Here is a 20,979-nt window from a genome sequence, read left to right as displayed (position 1 = left end):
CTATATCATTCTACTTATAATAGTGTTGAGTTAAACTATAGAATTACATTTTTCGTAAAATTACATCTCTATGATGACCTTACTCAAATATTAATTGAGTAATAATATTTTGTAAAAGATATATTACATATAGAAAGGAAATATTAAAATATTTATGTTAATCGTTATTAGTGTCATGCACATACTTAATTTCAATTATGAATATTCACGAGAAAAATTGTACTTAAATGGTGTTCATAATATATGGTCATAACCTCAAGAGGAAAGGATATTGGTGACATTTTTTATATATTAATTTTTTTCTATTTTGTTGGTTGAATTTATTTTCAAAATTGAGTAAATTAAAATATGATACTACTAAAGAAATATGGATTTCTCCATATATTTAAATTTTGAATGAATTTTGAAATGTTTCAATGATATCTGATCATTTTGGTCTAAAAAATAATTAACTCTATGACAATTTATATTAATCATTTTAAAACACTTGTCCAATGTTCTTCCAATTATAATTATTTACTAAAAACTTTAATTTAGTAATATTAATTCTAATTTTCAATATCGTATACTTATGATATAATACACACGTGCAACGCACGTGCCGTGAAACTAGTTACCTTAAAAGAATAAACTCCTAATTTAAATGTTAAATTACTATAATATCCCTGACTTAGATTATGACTTTTTCGATGAGTTGTGACTTTTTTCAAAGGGTTGTGATTTTTCGATGAGTTGTGACTTTTCTAAAGAGTTGTGACTTTTCCAAGGAGTTGTGACTTTTTCAATAAGTTGTGACCTTTCCAAAGGGTTGTGACTTCTCAAAAATTTCATGACTCTTCATATAAGACACAAAAAACACTTGTTCATATTACCCTTTGTTGACTATAAATAGAGAGGACCTCTCTCATTTTTCAACCACAATTTTTTCAATATTCAGCTCTTCTTCTTGCATTTTAAAAATTTCATGTGATTTATTGTCGTTTAGTGAGTTCGAAGTTTAGCGGAGTATAAGATACCACTATTCTAATGAAGTTAGTCATTCTATCCTAAGATGGTATATTTCTTAACCTTGAGTACTTGAGGAAAATAATTTTGATAATATAATCATTATTTTTTCGCTTAGTATATACATTAGTGTGTAATGTTCCAATATATGATGTTAACATGATGTAGTCTAAATTGATTTGGTTTTGTTTATAATTTTTCTTGTGATGAAGATATATGCTTCTGAATATCTTATTCCAAATTTATTAAACTTCTCAAGAGTTAGAGACTTGTAACGATTTTTTTTATGCTCAAGACAAAAGAATGACTTTATTCATAAATGTTTCTAATGTGATTTAGATTGTCAAGAAGTTTGCATCAAAATAGTTATTACTATATAATCATTGTCCTTTAGTTTTACTGATTTACTATTTCTTAATATTTTAGTATTTTCGATGAAGAAAAGTTCATATGACTTGTAATAACGCGAGTTGAAGTTTGTATTAGTTTAATTTTTATTATTTAAAATAGCTAATTTTTCTGAGATAATATTTTCATTAATGCAAATCTATCTACCTAATATATTTGGTTAGGTATTTATATATGTCATGAATGTATTATCAATTTAACAAGATCTTCTAACTTCAAATATATTATTTTAAAATGTTTCAAGTTCTTTTTTTAAAAAAAAACTCACAACAAATGTGAAAATATGTCAATATATATGAATCATTTAAAATTTATCACTAAAATAATAATTTTTTATTCATTAATATGAAATAAACATTTTCATTTTGTCCCTACACTAAATTAAAATCTAATAACTACAAAAAAAATAGTAACATTAATTAAAAGACCTATTATTTATGTAAGTATAAAATCTATTAGAAATTCAGCTATTGCACATTAAATCTTTAGTTATAACATTATAAATTCTCTTAGTTATTACTAATTATTATAAACAATATTCACTCTCTTTTACATTATTTAGTTATAATATTATGAATTCTCATAGTTATTATATTAATTATTTCTATCTTTCATCTTTCCTTAAAAACTTTTGACCAATAATTTTTCATATTATTATACTGCCCTATATATGTGATAATGCGGTGTTGTTATTTTTCCTTGAAAGAATCATGCTTGGTTGAATAAATTTAAAATTGTTTACAAGTGTATCAACTATATCTTTGTTGGTGTAAGATAAACATGTGATTATACATATGATTTCTCAAATAGAATATATTCTTTAATTTTTATTTTTAGTTTTCCCGGTAAAAAAAAGGAAATCTTTCTCAGTTAACTATGGATAGTCAAATAACCATCTTTGATTTATGTACACAGTCAATTGAGAAGTCAAATGTGAGAGCCAAGACAAGAACGTCATCTATTGTATTATAACTTATAAAATAAAAATTAATATACAAAAATAGTTCTAAAAAATAAAATGTAGTTGTTCTCCATATGTTCATATGATGTCTAAACAGATTAACGTGGATTACACATGCAAAGTACATCTGGTTAGATGACTAGAAAAATACACAACAAATATCGTCTATAAGGTAATATTAGTGAGATACAAGTAATCACATGATTGAACCTCATCAAATTGAAATAAATATACACATTATTGCTTTTAACTAATAAAATTTTTTATTGACCATCTTCATAGGTTTGCGTGAATAAAAGATATATATGACGATCCACATTGAACATTGACAAAAGAATCTGCAATATTATTTTGTGCAAAACTTATTTATTCAAATCTTCGCTTAAATTTTCTGAATAGGAAATCACGTGCAACACACGTGTTTATATATATATATATATATATATATATATAAAGAGAACCCTAGGCCCGCCTATGTGGCGTTTCCTGAAACAAGGATTCCTTTTAAATTTATTTATTTCCAAAACTAGCCTTCCCCTTTTGTGAAAAGTTGTGACTTTTATGAAAAGTTGTGACTTTTATGAAGAGTTGCGACTTTAATGAAAGGTTGTGAAGTTTATGAAAGATTGTGACCTTTCCGAAGGGTTGTGACTTTTTCAAAGAGTTGGGACCTTTTCGATAAGGCACAATAAACATTTGTGCACATTACCCTTTGTTTTCTATAAATAGAGGGATTTCCTCTTATTTTAAAACAACGAAAATTCTGAACTTCTGCTTCTTCTTCTGTAACACCCCGAATTTTTTTTAGCTAAGACTAGAACCATTTTTCGTTGTGAATAAGATTTTACCAAGGAATTTAAAATTTTTTAAGTGTTAAGGTCAGGTCACTAGATATATCACCTTGAGCTCCATAAAGAATTAAAAATAATTCATTCAAGCCATTCCTAAGTTCTTCTAAGTTTGGGTCATCTTCAAACGATCATAACTTTCAATACAGGATGAGTAAGGAGACCTATTAGATATCAAATGAAATATGTCCAAGTCCTCTTTCCAATGCCACTGAGTTTGCTAATTTACGAGCTTGTATGAGGAAGATATGCCCTTTTGAATACAGACTGTTCATTTAAGAAAAGTTATCGAAAAATATGAGGGGTATTTTGGTCTTTTCCTTATCCAATCAGATTAAAATGAAATATGGTAATATTTAGGGGTCTAAACTTATTTGGTTCATTTTTCACAAATCCTAATTACGCTTAGGGTTTTAGAAGAAAGTTCAAGAAGAGAAAAATAGGAGAAAAAGTTCAAAGTTCCAAGCGTTCGTTCAAGAAATTCAAGATTTCGCCAAGAACCTTATTCTTTGAGGTATGTAAGCTTCCATAGTCTTGGGTTCGTTCACCCACACACCAATCATGAATTTCTTTTGCGAATCTATCCATAAATATTGAGCAATTTAAGTTCTTGATGAGTGTTCTTCTAAATCTTTTTTTGTTGAGGTTTTGAGGAATTCTTGAGATGAAAGTTAGTGATTTGAGGGTTGTTTTGAGTAGATTAGTGTATACTTAGGTTGGGTATTCGAATCTAAGTGAGTGAGAAAGAAACCATTCGAATCTAGGCAAACTAGGGTGAGAAAACGAGCAAAGAAATTCGTCGGGGTTTTCTTGGAATGGGCTGGCGCGCCGCCGCACCATTTCACCAACATAGAGTGTATATAGGTAGAGGGCTGTCTCCCTGTGCCACTTAGTGCGCAAGGGTCACCGCCCCCACCCCTTTTCCATTGTTTTGCTTGTCTGAGTTCTTTAAAAGGATTCCTTCAATCACTATTGATTCTAACTACTCTAAACTACTTCTAAACACCTAGAAATCATTCATAACCTTGAATTCATAATTCAAATTCAAGGTAGAGTTAGGTCTTGAGAGTTCTTTCAAACATTTTGAGAAAGTTCCTTGAGTCCCTTTGAGGAGTCTTCTACAATTTCTAATAACTTGTTTCCAGACTCAAGTAAGTGAGTATGAGAATAAGGAAAATGTATTCATGAGTCTACATTATCATCGATATCCTTCATGTCATGAATCATAACTCTTAAATTCATAATTCAAATTCAAGAAAGAGTTAAGAGTAGAGTTCAAGAAAGTCGTTGAGTTCAATTGTGAATCCTTTGAGATCAACTATCGATTTGAACTAAGTTTTGAGGAAGTAAGCATGAGAATGAAAAGAGTCGTATACATGAGTTCCATATTGTTATGTAGACCTTGAGTCGAGTCATTCATGCACATAAATTGTTCATGAACTCCCTAAGTTGAGTATCTTCGAGAGGAGTAGTATCTTCAAGTTCTAAGCCTTGAGTATTAAGTTCCTAACCCGTTGAAATTATATTCCTAATTAGGGGGCTATTACATGTTACTTATTGAAGGTCCTTGAGTTGAGTTGTTCATGCCAATAATTCCGCATTAACCCTATGAGTTGAGCATTTTTTAAATGAGTGGTATGATGAAGTCCTTGAGTTGAGTTGTTCATGCCCATAATTCCGCATGAACCCTCTGAGTCGAGCATTCTCGAGATGAGTAGTAATATCCAGTTCTTGAGTTTTGGAATTGTTGAGTTCTGAGTATTGAATTATATGTATAGTTATTGAAAACCTTGAATTGAGTCGTTCACACCCATAATTTAGCATGAACCATATTTTGAGAAGTCTTTTACAATCACTTTAAACTTGTTTTAAGACTTGAGCACTTGAATTTGAGAAAGATCAGAGTTGAGTTCATTTTCTTTAAAATGATATATGGGTCATCTTAGGCATATTTTATATGCCTAGGAACCAGATACTACCCACATTTTGGCTAAGTTCGGAATCATTTTCTGTTAATTTATAGTTGTGTCGAGTCTTTTGAATGCATCTATACTAACCAACATGATTAGTTGTGTAGGTGAGTTTAAATGAAGGAACAAGCACTGAAATGGGCATTGGTAAGTACGAGAGGATCCAAGTTAAAAATAAGCAAGAAAGAAGAAGGAAAAAATAAAAGATCAAGGAAGGTTTGTACCCTCTCCGCGTTGTGGAGAGGGATTTCATTCTTACTCACTAATTATCATTTGAGACAGAACGGTCTGTGACAGCCCTACATCGCGGAGAAGAGAAGAAGTCCTCAAACTAGAGTTTAACAACCGCTCTGTGTCGTGCCTCAAAGTGCCAAATTTGGTCGTTCCGGCTTCAGTATAAATAGACTCATATTTTATTTTATTAATTATTGTTTTTTAGGGTTTTGAAGAACGACGAGTTGGAGACCTATTTCATCTGTTTTTAGGGTTCATTCCTAAACTCTTTTATTTCGATCTCTTTATGTTATTTGAACATTGCTTAATTAAAATTCTTGATATGAGTAGCTAATTTCCCTAGTTCTAGGGATGTGGCTATAGGATGATTGTAAATTATTGAAGTTTTATGGATTGACATTAACTATCATATGAATCACTCTTATGTTATTGTCACTACAACATTTTAGGCCTACGGCCACACTAAATTTGGACAACACTTGTAAAGTGTTGCCTAAAATATTTTTGGGAACGCTTTCAAAATGTAGCCTAAATTATTAACTTTTGGCATCGATAATATTGGCAACACTTGTAAAGCGTACTCTTTAATGGTATAGGCTACACTTTATAAGCATTGTCATAGTATGAAATAAATGGCAACAACTATTTATTTTAGTATGCTTGAGTCGTTGGACAGTTTGCTTGGAAGGGATGTCAATTAAATAAACTTAATGAATCATAAACTCATTTAATCTGGAAAGAAAGAATTACTTACATTTAATATGGATGTCAATTTTATTCAATAGGCTGAACTTCGAATCACCAAAATTCTGGGGAAACATCATATGATGCTTTTACGACAGTGTTTGGAAAGGAGCAGCCTGGTCGACTTAGGTGCTATGGTAGATCAGTGACAACAAGTTCTTTGAAGAAAGATGGGGAAACTAACGAGCTAAAACAGAAACAAGCCAATGAAATCACTTCTCTAAAAGAAGAAATGAATGAAATGAGAGAAGAAATGTGACATTTCGTTAGTCAATTGCCTCAAAACATCCCTGAATTGAATGTTCGAGATATGCCAGGGTGTGTTCAATCTAACATTACTTCACCTATTGATGCGAGTAGTGCACAAGCTGTAAAAGGCCAAAATCTTCCACATTCTTCCGGGTTAACTCATGATCCAGTTCTTCAAAAGGTATTTTGTATTTTTTCAAATGTTCTTTTTTTAGAGAAATAAGTTAGAAAATTAGTATCCTAAAGAACTATATCCTATGTGATTGCAAATTTGTGATAGTTAGCTAATTAGTCCTCTCAGTTTCTTTGTGGTAGTTCACTTATTAATGCAGTTAATCTGCAAGCTTTCTAACTTCATGTTTGAATCTTTCAAAGTAGATCTAGTTTTGGCATGATTGATCTGGAATTTATATTGAGAAACCTCTGAAGGTTTTCACTTGCCATGGGTTGTGGTGTTGTTGGTTCCTTGAGGCTTTGCTTTATCTTTCTCTCTTCTGAACCACTCAACTGTATTTTCCTCAACTTTGTCTAGTTGTTCTTCATTCAAATCATCCTTGTTTTGTTTGTTGATGTATTTCCTTTATTGATGTATCAAATTGTGAAGATGGTTTTCTTGTTCTTCTTGTATGTTGGTTTGTTCCTGCACAATAAGATTATTATAGTTATTATGAGTAGAAATAGTAGAGTTAAGTGTCTTACCTAACTGTGCCTTAGGCTGATATTGTTGGTCTTTCCATGTCTTCTCTTGTCGTGAACCAGGTCTTCCCATAGTGTGGTGGTTCAACCTGTAGTTCTTCTTCCCATTGGTTGCTGATTTGTGTGTGTAGTTGTGGCTCCATCTGGCAGTCCTTGCTTGGTAGGGATAATAGGAGTCGTAAGGCCAATAGGTATATCATTTTTAGCCTGATTTTTGTCTTAGTCGAGTAGCAAACGATTGAATAATAATATAGTGAGTTGGTTCAGGGGAAAAGTTGAGGGGTTGTGGATTGACTTTTCGAGCTCTTTCCAATACCTTTATTGATCTCTTAAGGAGGATCAATTTCTTCAGCTTGCTCCAGTTCTTGAACTTTGGTAGCTCAAATTTACTCTCGGTGATAGTATTATTAGCAACAAAATCTGTTATTTCTAATTGACTGTCACGATGTCTCAAGCTTTCGTAGAGTGAATTTGTACTATTTTACTCTCTGTCATCTGTATGATCAGTTTTTGGTATCTCTTCATCTTGAAGAATGTCATTAGTGACACTCTGTGTATTGGATGAATCATCTCGAATCGGTGTTGTTAGGATCTGACTAATTGCTTCTCTTATGAGATTGACAACATAATTTATGCTGAAAGTTCTCCCATTGTGGCTTATATCAACCTTTTCTTCTAACAAATCTTAAGGAGAGGTGTTTGTATTCGTTTCAGCTAGTGTTTTGTTGTTATTTATCTCATCGAGTTGTTCATTCCCTATTTTTGATACATCATCTGAAAGAATATGTTGTGATATCAAATGCCAAATGCTGTTGTGCTTCTATTTTTTCACCTGTTTTATGTATGTTCCGTCTTCGTCTTATGCTTCTGTTATCTTTTCGTTCTTATCACTAGATGCAGTAATAGTCTCTGTGGCCTCATATTCAGAGAGATTCATGTTATTTTCCTATGTTTCATCACTATCGTTGCCTAAGTTTGAGATAGTAGAAGATGCTCCTCTTTGAGAATCATCATTTGAATCACCAGACTCATCTATTTCAATTGATCCCTTGTCACTTGAAGTGCTTGCTACTTCATCCAGCTTCTGTCAGAGGATAATGCCTTTTTTCTCAGCTTTTTTCATGACTCGTTCTTCGTTTTCCTGTTTCTCATGAGGGCTGTCAATGTTTTCTCTGGTAATACTTCCTTCATCTCACTTATATGCCTTATCACATTCCTCATTCTTGGTGTCTGACTCGTTGGAGTTCTCTTCATTACACACTGTTGTATAGTGAATACTTATATCAATAATTCATAGAAAATTTAATACATAAGGAGAGGAGACTAAGCAATCACATGTAGAACAATAGAAGTGCTCATGACTTACATTCACTACTTGTTGCTAATTGATTATATGAGTGATCTTGAACTTCTAGAAGAAGAATTCTCTTGATTGCTTCTCGTACTAGCTTAACTGCTAAAAGCTTACACGCTTCAATATCTTGGTTGTTTGCATCCTGATTTGTAGTGATTGACTCTCTTTTAGAACAACTGAAAAATGAATCAGAACTTTCTGTTGCACAACACTTGTTGCCGCTATCCTTGTGATTATCTTCATCAGCTCCACGGATCACTTTGATGTCCAATTCTATAGATTCATCCGAAATCATATGTCAATGATCAGGCTCTACATGCTCATATGCTGCAATCTGATTTTTTGTACATAATTTGTTTTAATTTTTAATTTTATTTTAAATGTGTAGGGAAATGGAGGTGATCAAATTTGAAGGGTCGCCACAAGTCAATTTGATCTCATTGAAGTGGATGATGAAGAGTTTTTGAACTATTGTAAAAGTTTGAATATGTTATTTTTGATTTTGTGAAATATATTCATTGCTAGAATATATTGGACTATTGTAAGAGTACTTTTTGAACTATTATTGTGTACACATATTTAGAATATTGCTTTGTAAGTATGTGTATGTACACAAGACATACTATCTTTTGATGTTTATTGCAAATCTATATATTTGAAATACTTATTCACTAATTTGATGCTTGAGTTTATTTATTGCAAAACAGTATTGGTGTTTTTTAATTAGAAATTGTGGCATATAAATCTTTTATAGCCAAAATAATATTGCCACACTTAAAAGTGTAGCCATAGGACTGTAAATTGTGGTATGCACATAGGCAAGGACTACACTTCAAAGTGTTGTCATAAATAAAGATAGGAAAGGCAACACTTTAAAATCGTGGCCAATATGGAAGAAAAGGCCATGCTTGAAAGTGTAGTTGATAAGGCAACACTTTTAAGCGTAGCTGCAAAGCATGGCCTTTTAGGCTATGCTTGAATGTGTAGATAATAAGGCAACACTTTTAAGCGTGGAAGCAAAGCGTGGCCTCTTTTCCTTTTAGACTACGCTTTTAAGCGTAGCTAATAAGACAACATTTGCAAAGTGTTGTCTAAAGTCAAAGTTTACACCTCTCTAGGCTAGCCCAAAAAAGTGTTGTCAAAATTCAAAAAGTGTAGCCTTTTATCAAAGGGCACACTTTTTTCTAGTTTAGACAACACTTTTCTAGGGTGGCCGTAGTCCTAAAATGTTGTAGTGTATTTTTCATATTTCTTGCTTGATCACCACTGAAATAAACATCTTATCTGAATTGAACTCGGAAGAGGATTAAAAGGATAGAACGTGGGGTATGAGAAGCATCATTTTATGTTAAGAATTAGAGTTAATTTCTATCTAGGATAGGGAAATACCTAGAGACCTTGTTGGGTCATTAGAGAGGAAGAAATCGTAATTCTTGGTAATTGGTCCAACCTATTCCCACTCAACGATGTAGTTAGGTTTCCATTTATCGTAGGCGATTAGAGGTCGGAAGGCCATAATCATATATTTAACCCTATGATCCTTGTTTCGATAATTGATGAATATCCATTTAGCAATATAATATTCATGATTCCTAATGTAAGCTACAACTCTAGACTTTACCCAATCATTCTTCGAACCCTTTAGAAATTGAATCACTTTTGTTTAGCTTTTAGTTAAATTGTAGATTATAAAATCAATCACTCCTTTAATCTTGATAACACTTGTGTTTAATTGAAAGTATTGGAAAAATCAAATTATTCTACTTGTAACTCTTTGTGGGTACGATACCCGACTCTTAATAAGAGCTACTTTAATACTTGAATAAGCATGTACACTTGCGTGTGAGATTGGACGCAACAAGTTTTTGCGCCGCAGCCGGGGACTTTAGAATTAGAAAGCATTTGATTTGTCTAATTTCTGAAGTTAAAAAGCATGTGTTGACAACTTGATCTCATTTTGCAGGTTGTGTGGAACTTTCAAATTGGAAGACGATCAGGACTTGGTAGAGCCTCTAGCTGAACCAGAAAGATTTGTTCATTACCCGAGAAGCAAAGACAACTCACTTACCCATCCCTCTGGTTGCTAGTGAACCAACAACTCTTGTAGAAAGAGTTGAGTGGGAAGAACCTGTACTGATGGCTGAGATGAAAGTGAGAGACGTGGCAATCCCATGCACCAACACTGTGACTTCATGCATTCAGAAACTTGAAGCTGGTGGAAGATTTGAACTGAATCAGAGAATGGTACAACTATTGCACACAAATGGACAATTCACTGGTTTATTGTACGAGGATCCACAAGTTCATATGCAGAATTTCCTCGAAATCAGTGACACTTACACTTCAATTGGAGTAAACAAAGATTACGTGAGGCTCACTTTATTTCCCTTTTCTTTGTTAGGGGAAGAAAAAAGATGGCTAAATTTTGAGCCCGCTAATTCCATAACCTCATGGGACGATCTTGCACAAAAGTTCCTTATTAGGTTTTCCCATCTGGAAAAACAGCTAAACTAAGGAGTAACATACTGAGTTTCTGACAAAAAGGAGGAGAGAACTTGTACCAGGCTTAGGACAGGTTTAAATCGATGTTGTTGAGCTGTCTGCACCATCATCAGGCTAACGAGGTGTTGGTCCATACCTTCATTGAAGGATTGGAACCTAACACCAAGATTTTACTTGATTCAGCTACAGGTGGACATGATTTGGTGCAGACTTATGCTGAGTTGTTCACCCTGCTAAACCAGATTTCACAGGGTAACCTCGAGTGGAATGGAGGAGGAGCTAAACCTGTGGTACAGAATACTATTGGAATGTTGGAGGTAGATGCATTGACTGCATTAACTACACAAATAGCTGCAATGCAGAACATTATGAACACTCACTTCAGCAACATATCTGTGGGACAACAACCTGCTCAGGTAAATGCAGTACAACAACCACCCACTTGGTATGAAATTTGTGGAGAAGGAGACAACAATGCGGAGGTATGTGGAGAAAACCTCGATTTTGTAAATTTTTTAGGTGATGCACAATGTGGAGGAGGTCATCAAAATTATGGGAACTCCTACAATCCTAATTTGTGGAATAATCCAATTTTTTCCTGGGGAGGAAATTAGAATCAGGCCCATGGCCAGAATTAATATAGACCCCAGGGGAATGCACATGGGTATCAACAACAGCCCAACGGGAGCAGCCCAATAATCAACAAAGTAACATGAGCATGGAGGAGATGTTGCATAAGATCATGGCTGATTAGGTGCAGTTAGCTGTAGATGTGAGAAATAACCAGTTAGCTACCCAGAACCTGGAGAAACAATTTGGGAAATTTGCTAGTGCCCAAATCTCACGACCCCAGGGAGGTTTGCCGGGAAACACTGATCCTAATCCCAGGCAAGGGAATGAGGTAGGTGCATGAAGCGGGTTGTAGTTGGAGGAGTTGGCCCCTAAGAAGCGGAATGTTGAATCTGCTAGCAAAAAGAGTGAACCCAAGGAGAGTGAGACTGTTGCACAAGAGGAAAAAGTGCAACCAATAGTGAAACCACCTCCACCATTTCCTATGAAGTTTAAAGAGCAGAAGGAGGATGAATTTTTTTGTAAGTTTCTCTCTCTTTTAAAGAAAGTTCACATTAATTTGCCGTTGGTAGATGTTTTCAGGGTATACCTAAGTATGCAAATTATGTGAACGAAATAGTGGCAAATAAGAGGAGGCTGACTGAATATGAAACTGTAGCACTTACTGAAGAGTGCAGCTCCCAAATTTAAGATAAGTTGCCTACCAAACTGAAAGATTCGGGCAACTTTACGGTTCTATTCACTATAGGGCATAACATCCATGTGCGAGGTTTGTGTGATCTTGGAGCGAGTATAAACTTGATACCGACATCACTGTACAAAAAGTTGGGGTTGGGTAGTCCTAAACCCACCACCATTATCTGGCAGTTGGAAGATAGATCCGTTGCTAGACCAGACGGTGTTGTGGATGATGTCTTGGTACAAGTGGGATCTTTGATCTTCTTGATAGATTTTGTGGTGCTGAACTTTGAGCCAGATCCTGAGGTGCCATTCAACTTGGGAAAACCTTTCTTGGCTATAGGGCGTGCTATGATACATGTAGCAGCCGGTCAACTTACTATGCGGGCACAAGAAAAAGTGGAAGTGTTTGATGTCTACAAGGCGTTGAAACTCCCAGCAGTGTATGAAGAGTTGTCTGCTATAACGATAATAGTTCTTGAGGCAGTGTAACACCCCAGAAAAAAAAAATTCGAACTGAGACTCGAACCATTCTTCGTAGTGAGTGATATTTTTGCAAGGAATTTAAAGTTTCCAAAGTGTTAAGGTCAGTAGATGTAGCACCCTGAGTTCCAAGAAGAATCAAAGAGAAAAGCATTCAAGTCATTCCTTAGTTTTCTTAAATTTTGGGTCAACTTCAAGTGACCATAACTTTTAGTACAGAAAGAGTTAGGAGACCCATAAGATACTAAATTGAATCCCTTTGAGTTATCTTCCCAACTCCCCCAAGTTTGCTCCATTTTGAGATCTGCGTAAAAAGTTATGATATATTTACTAACGTCTCGTAAACCTGGCAACAGCTCCGCGACGCGGAGTCAAACGAATTTACGTGAATTGGGGTTAGAAATAGAAGAAGAAATTTCGTCGAACAAAATTTAAAGGTGGTCGAGCTTCGCGCGCCTAGTGCCCAGATTTAAAATTTCACTTTTGCCTTGCTAAGCTGACACAGAGTTTTCTGCCTCAAAAGTCATTTTTTTAACCAAATTTTAAAAGCCTCTCCGCGTCGCGGACCCACTCTCAAATATTGGTTTTTCAGTCTTTTCTCATTTTAGCTATCTAAAATCATTCCTAAACATCATGAGACCTTTCCCATAAAAAATAACAAACTTGATATCATAAATCACATTCAAGGTAGAGTTGAGAGTGAAGCCTTAGGAGTTATTTCAAACATTTTGGGAAAGTCCCTTTGAGTCTTTTGAGGAGTCTTCTACAATTTCTAGTAACTAGTTTCAAGACTCGAGCAAGTGAGTATGAGAGTGAGAAGAATGTATTCATGAGTCTACCTTGTCATCACGAGATCTTTCATATCATGAACTATAACTCTTGAATTCATAATTCACATTCAAGAGAGAGTTAAGAGTAGAGTTAAAGAAAGCCTTTGAGTTCAGATTGTGAATCCTTTGAGATCAACTATCGATTGAAACTAAGTTTTGAGGAAGTATGTCAGAGAATGAGAAGAGTCGTATACATGAGTTCCATATTATTATGTATATATACCCTCGAGTTGAGTTGTTTTAGGCCCACATTTCCGCATGAACTTCGTAAGTTGAGCATCTTTCAAAGAAGTGGTATCTTCAAGTGCTAAGCTTTCAAGTGTTGAGTTCCTAATCTCTTTTGAGAAGTATGTTGAATCCTTGAGTTGAATATTTCATGCTCATAATTCCTCATGAACATTATAAGTCGAACAGTCTTGAGATGAGAAGTATCTTTGAGCCATTGAGTTGAGTAGTTCATGCTCATAATTTCGCATGAACTCTGAGTTGAGCATTCTTAAAATTAGTAGTATCATTGAAGTTCTTGAGTTCCAAGTACTGAGTTCGATATATGGTTATTGAAAACCTTGCATTGAGTCGTTCATGTCCATAATTCGACATGAACCATATTTTAAGAAGTCTTTTACAAATGTTTAAACTTTGTTTTAAGACTTAAGCTTTGAAGTTGAGTAAAGAGTAAGAGTAAAGTTCATTTTCTTTAAAATGATATATGGGAACTAAGTATTCCCAAGAGCAAATGTTTTCACATTTAAGATGAGAGGAAATTGAGATTTCCAAAAGAATTTTGAGCAAGAAAGGGACCATTGATTCCAAGAGAGCTTTTAAGCTAAGTTTTGAGTAATTATCTCAAACCAAAGAAAGAAGTTGTTTTAAAACATTTGAGCTAAGTATATTTTTGGGAGTAGTATTGAGCACCGATATGGGGATGCGAGTTCTTATTAACTCAAGTCTCCATAAACCATGTAGCCATCATGGGTATTAATGGGTCATACTTTTTAGATGATCAGATAGGTAAAGCTAGTGGATCCACTAAGTTAAGGGTTCTTTATGGCGGCAAAGTATATGACAGTTCTGGCAGCGTATGAAAGATGTTGTATCACCACTTAGGTTCATAGTGGTGGTTGTCGATTAGAGAAACTCCCACAACAGTATTTGCATGATTCCTCAAGGGGTTCTGCTTAGTATGAATGGGGGTATGAGACTTCATTTATGCATTGCACAAGTAGACTTTAAGAGGGAGCATGGTATGTCTTTTATGAATTTATGATTATTAGTTGACATCATGTTTTAAACAATTTTCCTTTTCTTTATATTGCACTCAGTTTAAACTTCTTTATAATGAAATGAGTTTAGCTCAGTATTCATGAGTTGAGTATCCAGAGTAGTATTTCAATTCGAGTATCATATCTTTGAAGTTGAGTATCTAATCTTTGAGTCGAGTGTCATACCTTTTAAGTCGAGTATCATATCTCTGAGTTGAGTATCTTATCCTTGAATACTTTTGAGTTGAGTAAGTTTGAGTAGTTTTGAGTATCCTTGAGTTGAGTAAGATTGAAAAGAGGTAAGTATGTTTCCTTTTTATCAAGTTTCAAGCTTATGTTATGCTTTAGAATTTCTCTTACATGCTCGTACATTCCATGTACTGAGCCATTTGACCTGCATCTTTTCATGATGAAGACAGAGGAATTCAGGATCATCAACGGGAGCTTCATTGATACATCCGAGAGTTCGAGTTAGATATGGTTAGCCTCCTTGCTTCTGGAGGATTTCATTATTTTTCAGTTCAGTCAGGATGTCGTGGGTCTTGTTCCAATTTCCAACGTTATTAGTTAGAGGCTTCATAGATAGTCAATATAGTTGAGAAGTCTGTATTATTCATTTATTTTATTAAATGTTTTAAAGTCTTAAGTTGCATTTTTATGGCGAGTTGTATATACTTTGTTATACAGAGTTTTCTTTGAACTTAAAGTTTGTATTTAAATTTTATGAACTTTTATTTCAGTTTTAAGCTTTTGTATGCTTGAGTTTGTCTTTCGCTTGTAGTCAGCCAGGATGAGGGTTTGCTTCGGGACCAGTAATGGTTTTCGAGTGCCGGCCGCGTTCAGGGTGTAGGCTCGGGTCGTCATAAACTTTGTATCAGAGCACAAAGTTTAAGTGTCCTAGGGTGTCTATGAAGCCGTGGCAGTAGGATCTTGTTTATGGTTGGAGGGCCCCACTTCTATAAACGAGGGACTACAGACATTTAAGAAAAGTTTCCCTTATTTCATACTCTTAATCGTGCAATAGAGCTATTTCATAGATATTTTATTCTTACTCGTGCGTTTCTCAGAATCATTTGACTACCCATCATACTAGAGGTGGTTGAAAACAAAAGTCAGTCCCTTATCAATGAGTTGCTCTTACCAAAATTCTTGGGGAAGTCAAGAGACCTCAGAGGGGCTTGAGAGGAGCCCATGAGTGAGTTAAGTGTTGAGTTTCATAGGAATGCACCCGTATTCATTTGAATCGTGCGTTTGAGGTAAAAGTGAGTTGTACTCTTTTCCTTAAGCCTCGTTTCAGTAGAGATCCTTATGAGGAAGTATGTTTAGAGCTTGGGTAGTATTTTCACCCTGAAGGATAACATGAGTTATGAGATCATGAGCAGTAGTAGTGAAAGAGCCCAGAGTTAGAGGAAAGTATGTAGAGGTTTAGTAATCTAAGTAACGAAGATGGTGTTGTGACAAGCTGTGTTACTATAGTCATGTACCTAGTAAGTTAGTAATGAGGAGTTTTCCCTTATGGGTAGACTAAGAAGTGATGAGTTGTGAAGGTTTCATCATAGGAGGTAGAGTGTGTTGTAGTTAGAAAGGAGTTGGTGATGAAGTGTCATTGTGTAGGAAATGACTAAGTGTAAGTGGTGAATAGAAGAGAAGGAGTATTCATGAGGTTATAGATCTAAGCTAGGCTTATGATTTTGAGGGAGAGCCCATAATATTCAAAGTGTAATAGAACTAATTAGGCATTGATATATAGTGAATGAGTGAATAGTTCTTATGTTGCGAAGTCGAAGGTGATAGTAATTGTAAGTATGAAGACTAAGAGGTGACGATTAACTATTTGTCATAAGGTCCTAGTGGACGAGTGCTTCTGAATTTGTATCTAGTAGTTATAAGTTAGTATAGTAAGCGAGCAATCATAATAATATTAGGGTTTAGTCATAAACATTAAGCTTGAGTTTGAGATGAGTGTCATGATAAAAGGAATGGCAACATGAGGGTGATGATGTTAATCTTAAGATTTTATCTAGAAGACTTGAAGAAATCGAGGTGATTAGCTGCAATATATATTAGTGGTACAAGTTAGAGACCCTAACGTTTAGATAAGGGAAGTGAAGTGTGGCTAAGTCACAAGAGTAACAAGAGCATTAAGAGGTGTGTCGAGACGGTACGTTACCGGATGAGGTTCCAATTAAGTTATAATTTTCCATGTGTGCCTAGATAGCATAATTGAGTTGTCAATGTGCAATAGGTCCATAGCCTTCAAGTGTTAGCTTTAGACCTAAGGGGTAGATGATAATATGAGAAATCAGGTTATGTGTTAAGAATTTCTTAAGGAGTTGGTTAGTAGGAGTCCATGGAGTTGTTAGAGATTGAATGTGGTGATAAAAAGTAATAGTTTGAGATGAGATTCCCTATAGAGAAGTATAGAATCTGAACTTAAGGATTTGAGTTAATCTTGGACATAGTAAGAGCAGACCAATAGACTCAGACCTTAGTAAGAGTAAACCATTTCCGTACCCAGACCAATCATCATTCGAGGACGAACGATCCTAAGGGGGAGATATTGTAACACCCCAGAATTTTTTTTCGAACTGGGACTCGAACTGTTCTTCATAGTGAGTGATATTTTTGAAAGGAATTTAAAATTTCCTAACTGTTAAGGTCAGTAGGTGTAGCACCTTGAGTTCCAAGAAGAATCACAGAGAAAAACATTCAAGTCATTCCTTGGTTTTCTTAAATTTTGGGTCAACTTCAAGTGACCATAAATTTTAGTACGAAAGGATTTAGGAGACCCATAAGATATTAAATTAAATCCCTTCGAGTTATATTTCAAACGCCACAAATTTTGGTCTATTCTGAGCTCTGAGTAAAAAGTTATGATCGATTTACTAACGTCGCCCAAACCTGGCAGCAGCTCAGCGACGCGGAGCCAACACGGACCTCACTGCCTGGTGGAAAATAATTCCGATTCCCAGCTCATTTTAATTATTTCTATAGGGGTATTTTAGTCCTAAATATCCTTAGAAGGTCATCTAAATTGCCCTAAATGTGTAGAAAATCAGTTTTCACAAATCAAACCCTCTCATTCACTCCAAAGATTCTACGCTCAAGAAATTCAAGAAAAGCTAAGGCTAGGGTTCTTCTTTCCAGATTTTCCTTCAAGTTCTTCAAGAAGATGATTCATTCAGGTATGTAAGCTTCTATAGTGTTGGATTTGTTCACACATACGCCAATCATGTTAATTTCAGCTTTAAATTCGTTCTAAAAGCTGAAGCTTTGATGTTCTTGTTATGTATTCATGAATTTTCTTTCGTTCTTGAATTGAGCTGAGATTGAGAAGTTATTGAGGTTAATGTGTTGATTTATAGAGGGATTAGAGTTAGATTCTAGTGTACATGTGCTAGGTATCTAAATATAAAGAGAAATTGAGAAAAAGAATCGAATTAAGGCGAATTGGGGTTAGAAACCGAAGAAGAATTTCGTCGAACGAAATTTGAAGGTAGTCGCGCTTCACACGCCTAGTGCCCAGATCTGAAATTTCAGTTTCGCGTCGCGGAGCTGACACGGAGTGTTCTACCTCAAAAGTCATTTTCGAAACCAAATTTTAAATGCCTCTCCGTGTCGCGAACCCACTCTTAAATATTGGTTTTCAGTCTTTTCTCATGTTTAGCTATCTAAAATTATTCCTAAACATCATGAGACCTTTCCCATCACAACGTTGAATTCATAAATCACATTCAAGGTAGAGTTGAGAGTCAAGTCTTAGGAGTTCTTTCAAACATTTTGGGAAAGTCCCTTTGAATCTTTTGAGGAGTCTTCTCCAATTCCTAGTAACTTGTTTAAAGGCTCGAGCACGTGAGTATGAGAGTCATAAGAATGTATTCATGAGTCTACCTTGTCATCACGAGATCTTTCATATCATGAACCATAACTCTTGAATTCATAATTCATATTGAAGAGAGAGTTAAGAGTAGAGTTCAAGAAAGCCTTTGAGTTCAATTGTGAATCCTTTGAGATCAACTATCGATTGAAACTAAGTTTTGAGGAAGTATGTCAGAGAATGAGAAGAGTCGAATACATGAGTTCCATAATATTATGTAGACCCTCGAGTCGAGTTGTTTTAGGCCCACAATTTCACAGGAACTTCGTAAGTTGAGCATCTTTCAAAGAACTGGTATTTTCAAGATCTAAGCCTTTAAGTGTTGAGTTCCTAATCCATTTTGAGAAGTATCTTGAGTCCTTGAGTTGAATATTTCATGCTCATAATTCCGCATGAATATTAAAAGTCGAACAGTATTGAGATGAGAAATATCTTTGAGTCATTGAGTTGAGTAGTTCATGCTGATAATTCCTCATGAACTCTGATTTGAGCTTTCTTGAAATTAGTAGTATCATTGAAGTTCTTGAGTTCCAAGTATTGAGTTCGATCTATGGTTATTGAAAACCTTGCATTTGGTCGTTCATGTCCATAATTCAGCATGAACCATATTTTAGGAAGCCTTTTACAAATGTTTAAACTTTGTTTTAAGACTTAAGCTTTGAAGTTGAGTAAAGAGTAAGTGTTAAGTTCATTTTCTTTAAAATGATATATGGGAACTAAGTATTCCCAAGAGTAAATGTTTTCACATTTAAGATGATAGAAAACTGAGATTTCCAAAAGAGTTTTGAGCAAGAAAGGAAACATCAATTCCAAGAGAGATTTTAAGCTAAGTTTTGAGTAATCATCTCAAATCAAAGAAAGAAGTTATTTTAAAACATATGAGCTAAGTATATTTTTGGGAGTAGTATTGAGCACCGATATGGGGATGCGAGTTCATATTAACTCAAGTCTCCATAAACCATGTAGCCATCATGGGTATTAATAGGTCATACTTTTTAGATGATCACATAAGTTAAGCTAGTGGATCCACTAAGTTAAGCGTTCTATATGACAACAAAGTATAGGACAATTTTGGCAGCGTGGGCAAGACGTTGTATCACCACTTAGGCTCATAGTAGTGGTTGTTGGTTAGAGAAACTACCACAATAGTATTTGCATGGTTCCTCAAGGGGTTCTGCTTAGTATGAATGGGGGTATGAGACTTCATTCATGCATTGCACAAGTAAACTTTGAGAGGGAACATGGTATGTCTTTTATGAATTTATGATTATGAGTTGACATTAAATTTTAAAAAGTTTTCCTTTTCTTTATATTGCACTTCTTATAAACTGCTTCATAATAAAATGAGTTTAAGTAAGTATTCATGAGTTGAGTATCCAGAGTCAAGTCGAGTATCATATCTTTGAAGTTTAGTAGCTAATCTTTGAGTCGAGTATCATACCTTTGAAGTCGAGTATCATATCTCTGAGTTGAGTATCTTACCTTTGAGTACTTCTGAGTTGAGTAAGTTTGAGCAGTTTTGAGTATTCCTTGAGTTGAGTAAGATTGAAAAGAGGTAAGTATGTTTCTTTTTATCAAGTTTCAAGCTTATGTTATTCTTTAGAATTTCTCTTACATGCTCGTACATTCCACGTACTGAGCATTTGGCCTGTATATTCTCATGATGCAGGCACAAGTATTCAGGATCATCAACAGGAGCTTGATTGATACATCTGATAGTTCGAGTTAGCTATGGTGAGCCTCTTTGCTTCCGGAGGATTTCATTTACTTTTCAGTTTAGTCAGGATGTCGTGGGTCTTGTCCCGACTTCCATCGTTATCATTTAGAGGCTTCATAGATAGTCAGTATAGTTGAGAAGTCTATATTATTCATTGATTTTATTAAATTGTTTAAAGACTTAAGCTACCTTTTTACGGCGAGTTGTATGTACTTTATTATACAGAGTTTTCTTTGGACTTAAAGTTTGTATTTAAGTTTTATGAAATTTTATTTCAGTTTTAAGCTTTTGTATGCTTGAGTTAGTCTTCCGCTTGTAGTCAGCCAGAATGAGGGTTCGCTTTGGGAAAAACAATGCTCTTCGAGTGCCGAACACATCCAGGGTGTAGGCTCAGGTCATGACAAGCAGAAGCATATTATATTGCATCCAGAGACCCATTGGAGCGTGTACTAGTGGGATATGATATCTATGGAGATGCTGAAGGACATGAAATGGTACATTTTTGGTTGTGTCGAGTGTGGGCACAATAAGAGACCACTGGGAACCTTTGAACAGGGTGTTGGGTCCTCCACCCAAGCCTTACATCAAAGA

At 34.8% G+C, this 20,979-nt stretch overlaps 2 protein-coding genes and 1 pseudogene across 4 annotated transcripts in view; 2 read left to right on the top strand and 1 right to left on the bottom strand.

Annotated features, from left to right (window-relative positions):
* LOC125873377 (vacuolar protein sorting-associated protein 27) overlaps window positions 1–20,979 on the top strand; it is a 1,193,133-nt gene that overhangs the window by 466,605 nt on the left and 705,549 nt on the right. The window lies entirely within an intron of this gene.
* LOC125873368 (uncharacterized) overlaps window positions 4,565–20,979 on the top strand; it is a 414,450-nt gene continuing 398,035 nt past the window's right edge. Inside the window, exon 1 of one of the 3 annotated variants that reach the window (XM_049554290.1) lies at window positions 4,565–4,568. The gene's annotated coding sequence lies outside the window, so the exon portion shown is untranslated. Of the gene's footprint in view, window positions 4,569–13,692; window positions 13,697–18,835; window positions 18,840–20,979 lie in introns of those variants that run through there. The other 2 variants (XM_049554289.1, XM_049554287.1) reach the window with 2 other exon arrangements.
* On the bottom strand, window positions 7,318–8,764 carry LOC125873757 (calmodulin binding protein PICBP-like; annotated as a pseudogene).

Source organism: Solanum stenotomum, chromosome 8, assembly GCF_019186545.1.
Source record: "Solanum stenotomum isolate F172 chromosome 8, ASM1918654v1, whole genome shotgun sequence".
Lineage (NCBI taxonomy): Eukaryota > Viridiplantae > Streptophyta > Magnoliopsida > Solanales > Solanaceae > Solanum > Solanum stenotomum.
Note: the sequence above shows the minus strand (reverse complement) of the source record. Positions and strands in the feature narration are given on the sequence as shown.